The following is an 11,786-nucleotide window of genomic DNA, read 5'->3' on the forward strand; positions in this document are numbered from 1 at the left end:
ACCATGCCCATAAGCAGGATCATTAATTGTTGAGACTGTGCGTCTTAGCTCCGATTACAAGAAAGTTTAGCTTGGATGAATTCTAGATTTGACAACTCTTATTGCAATAAAATTCTAAATCCTCCCCGACACACTCCTCCTCACCCAGCTGTCAACTGTACCTCACAAGTGCCATTATTGAGTTTGGTTAGCGGCTGTCCAAAAAGGTAAATATGGCGGCAATCTTTATTGATGTTCACCGTTTTGACGAATGAAACGTCAATGGAAGAATGATAATGGCAGAGAAAAAGCAACTTAGATACGTAAACTTGATTTGAACGTTCAGGGATCCAGTGCTTGGGCAGCAAAGATGGTCCTTTTTTTTGTAAAATCATGGAGCGAAATTCGAACACTGATTATCGTTCATCTGTGGCAGGTAAGCCAAGCTAAAGCCGTTGAGAAGAGGGTTTATTTTCCTTCAATTGACCTGAAATGCATTTAAATGTCTTTTTCGTTTATTTAGGGTTGTTTTAGATCTACTTGGCTGTGAGGTTGGTGCAACGTTTCCTGTCAACGAGCCTTTCAATATATAATATGGAGCCAAAACTTGGAGATCGCTGAAATTAGGCTCAGTTCATTAACTCCCCATTGTTTTTGTTTTGTACAGGCTTCGTTAGTTATTGTTAAAATGCCATTTCCAATACTTGAAAGGTAACGACTGTTTGTGTCAGTAGCGATCATTTTATTACTGTCATTATTTTTATAAGATGTGCTTTTTTCTCACAAAAAAATGGTACCAAAAGTTGTACCAGAAAACAAACAAACACGAAATGCAGTGGAATAACATAATAGCTTAAATCAGGGTCGTAACGAGGTATATGGGATCAGGGATCAAAGGCCTGCAAAGGACCGAGATCAGGGATCACAGCCCTGGGATCTGGAATCACAATGCGTGGGATCGGGATCAGCAGGATTTTTCATGGAATCAGGGATCAGGGATCCAATTTTTGCTGGTTCAGGGATCAAAATTCTCACCATTTTTGGAATGAGGGATCAAATTTTTGGGTACAAATATGGGATTAGTTACGAAAAAATATACCTCGTTACGACCCTGTTAAAAGGTCAAGCTCCAAATGCAATTCAATTATAGACTTGAAGGGGTTATCAACTACTTCTCAGATCTCATTTAAAACAGGTGTGTGAGTCAGTTATAAGTAAGTCAAACAAATCTTTGTAAAACGACCAGCTTATATATAAGCTTGAAAGCTCATATATAGTTGGGGCACTATACTTACAGCCATTTCAGACTTGTGAGCCCTAAGAACACCTTTTCATGGAGTTCACGTATTACATTGCCATGAAGGTATCTAGAAATAAAAGCATGGAAAGCAATGCCTAAGACAAATTTTGCAATGCTACGTTAAAGTTACGAGTAATAATTTATCTCAATTCTACGTTTAATTAAAGGCATACTTGGCGACATTACACAACTCTAATTGAGCTAAAACAGTGCAACAAGTCCTGATGTAGCCTTTTCTTTAGTTTCGTCGCCAGCTTTCGCTGATCTTGATTCCTGATTCATCAGGGAATCGGATAAAACAGCTTGGAATATTTTGCCCGAGATAATGTAACAGTAAATAATGTAAAAAAAAAAAAAAAAATCCGTATCTCAAGACAAAAATATGTCTTAACTATTGAATATTTAAGGCTTTCTCTTCAACTGGGGATAAAAGTAAACATTTCAAGGGATTACAATCAATGAAGAAAAACGGCTTATACAAAATTGAGAACAGAATCAATGAACGAATTTGTCTATTGGCTAACTCATACAAATCCTTGAGGAGTGACCAGGCGCCTAGCAATATAATTTTTTAAAGGAATATTTGGACAACTATACTTACAGCCATTGCAGCCTTGTGAGCCCTGAGAACACCTTTTCTGGGAGTTTACTTATTTCATTGTCATGAAGACCTCTAGAAATAAAAGCATGGAAAGCAACGCATTAGAAACATTTTTCAAAGCTACGTTAAAGTAGTACTAATTTATGTCAATACTACTTTAAGAGGTGTACTTGGCAACATTACACAACTGTAATTGAACGACAACAGTGCAATGAGTCCCGATGTGGCTTTTATTTTGGTTTCGTTCCCAGCTTTCGCTGATCTCTGTCAATTCCTGATTCATCAGGGAATCGGATAAAACAGTTTTGAATATGATATTGCAATATATCGTGGATTGGGGAAAACTTGTAATAAAACCCGGGATTAGCGAGAACTTTAGCTTGAGTTTCCACCAGAATTGTTTATTCACTATTCAGACTGCTACTAAGGAATAACACCAAACCTTGTCCCCAGGGCCTTCTCCTCGACGATTTTCAAAAGGGCGGCTCGTCGTGAGTAGACCCTGGGCGAGACTAGAGTAACACCATTCCAGATTGACCCAATCATGCGAACAGGCTGATTGGTTTAAACACATCCTAAAGCAGTATGGCGGATGTGGCGAGTGTTTATATGAATAAGAAAGGGCTATAGGAGGTTGTATTGCAGTTCATTTCAAGCGATGTTGAATCAGACTGTCGTTAACGATTCGAAGGGGTTGTCTTTTCCGCTAGATTTTTATTTAAGTAGAAATAAACAGGGGGAAAGATAACAAGCATTTACTTAAAGTACAAATGTGCCGACAGCTAGCTGTTTTTTTCTTTTTTGTATATTCACGCGAGATTAGATTTTCTGAGTACGGAAACAAAGTACAGCTACGACAGCCGGGATGAGAGAGTTTATTATGATCGAATTCCAAATCTAAAAGGGAGCTTAAGCAACGACGACGGCAAGGGCAACGAGAACGTCATCTCAAAATATAAATTCACGTTATTGTAATCACTTCGTGATTATTTCATCTATTTTAATATGACAAGGGTGTGGTAATTCCTCAAAAATGGCTCTGGTCGGCGATTAAATTACGGGAAAAAATGAAAATTTATCCCCAAGTGCTAACGTTCTTCATAAAACCTCAAATTTGGCTATTTCACGTTGTTGTTTTGCTGACGGCGGCAAAGAAATGGACAAAAGTCAAAAGCGCACGTGTAGGGCGTGCAAAGCTATTGTTTTTGCCCACTAAACATGCAAATTTCTGACGTTCTCGTTGCCGTTGCCGTTGTCGCTGCTTAAGCTCCCTAATTAGCAAGTTTAAGATCTGCGACGCGACGGTAACGAAAACGTCATTTTAGATTGCAAGTTCAGGTTTACTAATCTTTTTCGTCATTGTGTCGGCTTCTCTAAATTCTAAAAACTAGTGTAACTTTCCAGGAACTGAATCAGGAGGTGCGGTTTTGAATCTACGACAAATTGGTCATTTCACGTCGCAGATTTGCCGAAAACGTGAAAGAAATGTACAAAAACCAGAAATGCACGTATGGAGCTCGCAAAGTTATTGCTTTTGCTCATTAAATATGCAACATTTGTGACGTTTCCGTTGCCGTCGCAAAGTTATTGCTTTTGCTCATTAAATATGCAACATTTGTGACGTTTTCGTTGCCGTCGCGTCGTAGATCTTAAACTCCCCATTGACACAATGCGCAAAACGTCGTGCAGAAATGTTATTAGCATCGAACATGCGGCTACTGCTATGTTCGAGTTCACAAATCGAAAGTTGTTCAGCGTTGTCTGTTTTCTAATCGACAACGATATGCGTTACAACAGTGGTCAAAGAGAGGCAGTGTGGCCCAGTGGTTAGGGCGCTTTTCTCGAGATCCGGAGATCCCAGGTGCAAGACCCGTTCTGACCACTCGTTGAATTTGATTCTGGTAGTCCCTGGCTCAACTTCCCAGCTGCACTTGTAGATAGCCAACTAGTTTGCCTCCGGCCAGTTGGGATTCTTAACAGATGTTGTTGTTGTGTTTCATTGGCCCTCAAAAGCCCCTATGGGGAGCGGTCAATTAAGTATGTATTGTATTGTCAAAATGTTGTGGACTTACGAGGCGAAGCAGGGTGAGTCCACAACAAATTTTGACCACTGTGATGGCGAATATCGTTGTCGACAAGAGTACAGACAACGCTGAACCACGTTCGATTTGGTTTTTTTACCACGACATTCAACTCCAAAGAAAGCGTTTCTTTTTAAGCGTGACCAAAATCATGACACAAAGAAAGAGCAAGCGTTGTCTATAACTTTCTCGCAATATGATTGGTTTATTTCCCAAAATCAACGTTCCTGATTGGTTACTAAATTGCGTGACATATTGACGCGAGCATGGCGCGTACAGCATTGTCTAGACTCTTATCGACAATGGCAAAATAGCCAATCAGATGACGAGATTACAAGCAATTGTAAAAATTCGAATCTAAAAAAAGCTTCTGCTCGTTACTGTATTGAACTATGGTGCTTTTTTTGCAGTACCCGGGGAAAATGGTTCCTGTTTTATTCTGTCAAAACATTTACATTCCTTACTGTCTTAATTAGGTTTTTTTTTTACAGGTGGGGACCATGTCTCGAATCTTGTTTTAAGTAGTGCATAAGAGAACGGGGGAAAGAGATCATTTATGTTTAGTAAATTTTTTCCACAGAAGAAATGCACAGATTTACGAATGAATACAGAAGAATTTTACTTCATTGCCTTTTTTCCTGTCTGGCCTCCTCCCCATGAGAGAAGGGAGATCCGAGGATATAGGTAACACTTGCTTATTGTTTACTGTAGATAAATTGCAATAATTTGATGAGCCATCTTGGCACTGAAAGGGGGCAATAAAACGTTTCTGAAAGCTGCTGCTCATATCTTTTAGTGTATTCCGCAAGCCAAGGCAATCTCAAAAATAAGGTTTATACTATTAGGCAGGAGCCCATCTGAAGCCTACAACTCTACTGTGTTCTTGCAACGGCGTTTTCACAGGTAAGATTATTTTTAGATTGGATTTCCCGCTAATTAGACTCCCACAGGAGCCCGATGACCAATTACAAGAAATTAAGCTGACGTCATAGGGTCACCGAACCGGAACTGCCTTTGTTTTTTGACCTAACTCGCGGGAAGGGCTAGTCTAAAAATAAACCTACTTGTGAAAACGCCGTTTCACAGATGCTGTATGGAAGGTGCACGCTCCAGATGGGCTCCTGTATTAGGTGATAACATTCCAACAAAGTATTACTTACTAGTAAAGAAGATAAATAAAAATTACATATTCACAAGTATCGTTCTTTGATCTAGGCAATTAACTATATATTTATTGCATTGTAAACTTTTGTATTATTCAAGCTTTCACAACCTTGTTTTTAATCGATGTTGGCATAATAAAGCCATGTTGAAAGACTTCGCTCTGTGTATATGTCTATATTTTGTATTGATAAGCTTTATACCACTCATTTGAAACCTTTACAGTGTATGTTCTGCAAACGTGTTTATACACAGATGACTGGATGAGGCCTGGAGTAGTGGTTAGAAAGGTTTTCCCAGCATTACTGTTTCGGTCAACACTAATGACCATCCGTCAAACTGACATTGGACATTTCCTTACAATTACACGACGCAAAATCCCATCTTAATATGAGAAGCTTATCGCTGTAAAAAGAATGAAAACTGGCAGAATTAGAGCAACAGGAGATAGCGTTTCTAAGCAAAGCCGCGCTGATCTACAGTATTTAGGTCTAAAAACAACTTTGAAGACGGTTAGTTTTTACTTGTTTTGCTGGGTACTACTATGTCAATACTCTAAAAAATTCGATTTTCCAGGAGCTTGTCTCGTTAGTATAGTGGATATTGGAATATGAAAGGAGAACCCATCGATCCGGGTTCAACTCTTTGGCTCGCCTAATCTGAATGTTCTCTGCACATTGAAATATTTGTTTCTTTGAAGTAGAGTTGAGGTCTGAAGTAGATTGTACGTCGTGTAAGTTGAATAAAAAGGGAAATGTCAGTTTGAGGGATGGCAATGAGTGTTGACCTACTGTTTCCAAAATTGATTGTTTCTTTGGTGACAGCAGTGAATAAAATTATCAGCCAGTAGGATGCAGCAACAAATTGCAACAAGCAAATTTTGTTTGTCAATCAACCACTTTTCCGTTTTTGTCATTTAAAACTTATAACAAACACACAAGTAGTGTTTTAAAATCGCATCTCAAAAAATAAAGAGGAAATTTGAAAATATTATGCTTACCAGTAGCCGAGTATTTTAGAAAAAAATTCAAGGTTTATAGAAAATGTGATGAAACAGTTTACAAAGTTTGTGCTATACATTTTCAATCAAAACTAAAACTAAGGAACAAGCATGGAAATCATGAGAACACTAGGATTTTCTTCTTATTACTTGATGGATTATTAATAAGATGGAAAAGGGATCAACTCCAAGGCTGTCTGCTGATGTGAACAACATTAAAGACTCTTCATTCAAGTAATAAATGATTTGGGTGACAAAAAAGGGTGGTTAAAAAAATTCTATACTTCCACCAAGGATTGTTATTTGGTTTGTTTTCCTCCCCACCTTGAGTTTCCACTTTAGCTTCATACCTTCCTTTTAAACATTTGGCTGTTAACACCCTCTGCCCTCTCGCAATTTTCAATGACCATCCTTGATATGTGTATGGCTATTTTTATAACCCCCACAAATTATATAAAAATGCATGTGAGAGGAACATTGAACAATCACGTCTGTTCTACAAAATCATTATTCTCTGACAAACACTATATTTTGTGGCAGCCGATTTCAATTGGATGATAAGGCAATTATAAAAATTGAAATGGTTGTTACAAAATGTAGTTCCTTCCACCAAGGATTGTTATTTGATTTGTTTCCCTTCCCACCTTGAGTTTTCAGTTTAGCTTCATACTTTCCTTTTAAACATTTGGCTATTAACATCCCCTGCCCTCTCGCAATTTTCAATGACCATCCTTGATATGGGTATGGATATTTTTATGACCCCCACAAATTATATAAAAATGCATGTTAGAGGAACATTGAACAATAAGGTCCGTTCTAAAAAATCATTATTCACTGACAAACACTATATTTTGTGGCAGCCAATTCAAATTCTTGCCCCAGGTAATTTAACTGTAAATAATGCAAAAAAAAGAATCCTTATCTCGGCTCAAGACAAAAATATGTCCTAACTATTGAATATTTAAAGCTTTCTCTTCAACTGAGGATAAAAGTAAACATTTCAAGGGATTACATTCAATGAAGAAAAACGGCTTATACAAAATTGAGAACAGAATCAATGAACGAATTTGTCTATTGGCTAACTCATACAAATCCTTGAGGAGTGACCAGGCGCCTAGCAATATAATTTTTTAGAAGAATATTTGGACAACTATACTTACAGCCATAGCAGCCTTGTGAGCCCTGAGAACACCTTTTCTGGGAGTTCAGTTATTTCATTGTCATGAAGACCTCTAGAAATAAAAGCATGGAAAGCAACGCATTAGAAACATTTTTCAAAGCTACGTTAAAGTAGTACTAATTTATGTCAATATTACTTTAAGAGGTGTACTTGGCAACATTACACAACTGTAATTGAACGACAACAGTGCAATGAGTCCCGATGTGGCTTTTATTTTGGTTTCGTTCCCAGCTTTCGCTGATCTCTGTCAATTCCTGATTCATCAGGGAATCAGATAAACCAGTTTTGAATATGATATTGCAATATATCGTGGATTGGGGAAAACTTGTTAAAAAAAACCGGGATTAGCGAGAACTTTAGCTTGAGTTTCCACCAGAGTTGTTTATTCACTATTCAAACTGCTACTAAGGGATAACACCAAACCTCGTCCCCAGGGCCTTCTCCTCGACGATTTTCAAAAGGGCGGCTCGTCGGGAGTAGACCCTGGGCGAGACTAAACTAACACCATTCCAGATTGGCCCAATCATTCGAACAGGCGGATTGGTTTAAATACATCCTAAAGCAGTATCGCGGATGTGGCGAGTGTTTATACGTATAAGAAAGGGTTATAGGAGGTTGTACTGCAGTTCAGTTCAAGCGATGTTGAATCAGACTGCCGTTAACGACTCGAAAGGGTTGTCGTTTCCGCTAGATTATCCAAGTAGAAATAAACGGGGGGAAATATAAATAAGAAGCATTTACTTGAAGTACAAATGTGCCGACAGCTAGCGAGCTGCAGCTCGCCACAAGCGGCCTTATGTGCTGTTATTTTCTGTTCTATATTTGATTTTCTGAGTACGGAAACAAAGTACAGCTATCGACAGCCGGGATGAGAGAGTTTTAAGAGTTTGCTATGTTTGAATTTTAAATCTAAAAGGAGAGCTTAAGCAACGACGACGGCAAGGGCAACGAGAACGTCATCTCAAAATATAAATACACGTTACTGTAATCACTTCGTGATTATTTCAAACTTCTTAATATGACAAGGGTGTGGTAATTCCTCAAAAATGGCACTGCTTGGAACGGCGGTTAAATTACGGGAGAAAATGAAAATTTATCCTCAAGTGCTAACGTTCTTCATAAAACCTCAAATTTGGCTATTTCACGTTGTTGTTTTTTTTTTTGCTGACGACGGCAAAGAAATGGACAAAAGCGAAAAGCGCACGTGCAGGGCGTGCAAAGCTATTGTTTTTGCCCACTAAACATGCAAATTTGTGACGTTCTCGTTGCCGTCGCCGTTGTCGCTGTTTAAACTCCCCATTAGGAAGTTTAAGATCTGCGACGCGACGGTAACGAAAACGTCATTTAAAATTACAAGTTCAGGTTTTTCAATCCTTTTCGTCATTGTGTCGTCTTGTCTAAGTTCTAAAAACTAGTGTAACTTTCCGGGAACTGAATTAGGAGGTGCGGTATTGAATCTACGACAAATTTGTCATCTCACTTCGCAGATTTGCCAAAAACGTGAAAGAAATGTACAAAAACTAAAAATGCACGTACGGAACGTGCAAAGCTATTGCTTTTGCTCATCAAATATGCAAAATTTGTGACGTTTTCGTTGCCGTCGCTTCGTAGATCTTAAACTCCCCATTGACACAATGCGCAAAACAGAAATGTCATTAGCATCGAACATGCGGCTATTGCTTTGTTCGAGTTCACAAATCGAAAGTTGTTCAGCGTTTTCTGTTTTCTAATCGACAACGATATGCGTTACAACAGTGGTCAAAGAGAGGCAGTGTGGCCCAGTGGTTAGGGCGCTTTCCTCGAGATCCGGAGATCCCAGGTGCAAGACCCGATCTGACCACTCGTTGAATTTGATTCTGGTAGTCCCTGGTTCAACTTCCCAGCTGCACTTGTAGATAACCAACTAGTTTGCCTCCGGCCAGTTGGGATTCTTAACAGATGTTGCTGTTGTGTTTCATTGGCCCTGAAAAGCACCTATGGGGAGCGGTCATTTAAGTATGTATTGTATTGTCAAAATAATGTGGACTCACGAGGCGAAGCAGGGTGAGGCCACAACAAATTTTGACCACTGTGATGGCAAATATCGTTGTCGATAAGACTACAGACAACGCTGAACCACTTTCGATTTGTTTTTTACCACGATATTCAACTCCAAAGAAAATGTTTCTTTTGAAAGCGTGACCAAAATCATGCCACAAGGAGAGAGCTATAACTTTCTCGCAATATGATTGGTTTATTTCCCAAAATAAACGTTCCTGATTGGCTACTACATTGCATGACAAATTGACGGGAGCATGGCGCGCACAGCAATACAGCATTGTCTAGACTCTTATCGACAATAGCAAATTAGCCAATCAGATGACGAGATGACAAGCAATTGTGGTAAAAATTCAAATCTAAAAGAAAGTTCTGCTCGTTCCTGTATTGAACTATGGTGCTTTTCTCGCAGTACCCGGGGAAAATGGTTCCTGTTTTATTCTGTCAGAACATTTACATTCAAAAAACATTAACGAACATTCCACTGATGAAGGGCACAGTCCCGAAAGGTCTGGACATTTGTTAATATTTTGTCACTTTCAGCAACATTCTCAACCTTCATTTACATTCCTTACTGTCTTAATTATTTATTTTTTTTTTACAGGTGGGGACCATGTTTCAAATCTTGTTTTGAGAAGTGCACGAGAGATCGGGGGAAAGAGATCATTTATGTTCAGTAAATTTTCTCCACAGAAGAAATGCACAGATTTACGTATGAATACAGAAGAATTTTACTTCATTGCCTTTTTTCCTATCTGGCCTCCTCCCCATGGGAGAAGGGAGATCCGAGGATATAGGTAACACTTGGTTATTGTTCACTGTTGATAAATTGCCATAATTTGATGAGCCATCTTGGCACTGAAAGGGGGCAATAAAACGTTTATGAAAGCTGCTGCACATATCTTTTAGTGTATGCCACAAGCCAAGGCAATCTCAAAAATAAGGTTTATACTATTAGGTGCATGATAACATTCCAACAAAGTATTACTTACTCGTAAAGAAGATAAATAAAAATTACATATTCACAAGGATCGTTCTTTGATCTAGGCAATTAACTATATATTTATTGCATTGTAAACTTTTGTATTATTCAAGCTTTCACAACCTTGTCTTTAATCAATGTTGGTTTAACAAAGCAATGTTGAAAGACTTTGCTCTGTGTATATGTCTACATTTTGTATTGATAAGCTTTCTACCACTCATTTGAAACCTTTATGTTCTTCAAACGTGTTTATACACAGATGACTGGATGAGGCCTGGAGTAGTGGTTAGAAAGGTTTTCCCAGCATTGCTGTTTCCAAAATTGATCGTTTCTTTGGTGACAGCAGTGAATAAAATTAGCAGCCAGTAAGATGCAGCAACAAACAGCAACAAGCAAATTTTGTTTGTCAATCAACCACTTCTACGTTTTTGTCATTTAAAATTTATAACGAACTCACAAGTAGTGTTTTAAAATCGCAACTCACTGAACCATAAAGAGGAAATTTGAAAATATTATGCTTACCAGTAGCCGAGTATTTTGGAAAAAAAATTCAAGGTTTATAGAAAATGTGATGAAACTGTTAACAAAGTTTGTGCTATATATTTTCAATCAAAACTAAAAGTAAGGAACAAACATGGAAATCATGAGAACACTAGGATTTTCTTTTTATTACTTGATGGATTATTAATAAGATGGAAAAGGGATCAACTCCAAGGCTGTCTACTGATGTAAACAACATTAAAGACTCTCATTCAAAAGATAAATGATTTGTGTGACTAAAAAGTGTGGTTAGAAAAAGAAATCAATACTTCCACCAAGTATTGTTATTTGGTTTCTTTCCCTCCCCACCTTGAGTTTCCGGTTTAGCTTCATACTTTCCTTTTAAACATTTGGCTATTAACACCCTCTGCCCTCTCGCAATTTTCAATGACCATCCTTGATGTGGGTATGGATATTTTAATGACCCCCACAAATTATATAAAAATGCATGAGGGGAACATTGAACAATCACGTCTGTTCTACAACATCAGTATTCACTGACAAACACTATATTTTGCGGCAGCCAATTCAAATTGGATGATAAAGCAATTATAAAAATTGAAATGGTTGTTACAAAATGTAGTGTTTATAAGTGTCTTGCATATCATTATAGGTGAACAGTAATTGTGTACAACCACTTGAGAACAAGAACAATAATATTGTTCAGTATTCCTCACACACTTCATTTATTACTGGCATAATGACCTCAGCATGCTTCTTCTCCCATATAGGGAAGGTGGGAACAACACTGAAAACAACGTTGACAGCGACAAAGGGCAAGAGATTTGTAACTGCGCCACAAAAAGTGTTGTCCAGGGAATGGGGGCCAATAAGATCGCAAATGGTATAATAACAGCATCACAAGCAGCCCATGGAGTCCAACAGATCAAAACCAGTTTTCATCATTTAAATAAAGTTCACCCAC

This window comes from Montipora foliosa, unplaced genomic scaffold (genome assembly GCF_036669935.1).
Source record: "Montipora foliosa isolate CH-2021 unplaced genomic scaffold, ASM3666993v2 scaffold_459, whole genome shotgun sequence".
NCBI classification, from domain to species: domain Eukaryota; kingdom Metazoa; phylum Cnidaria; class Anthozoa; order Scleractinia; family Acroporidae; genus Montipora; species Montipora foliosa.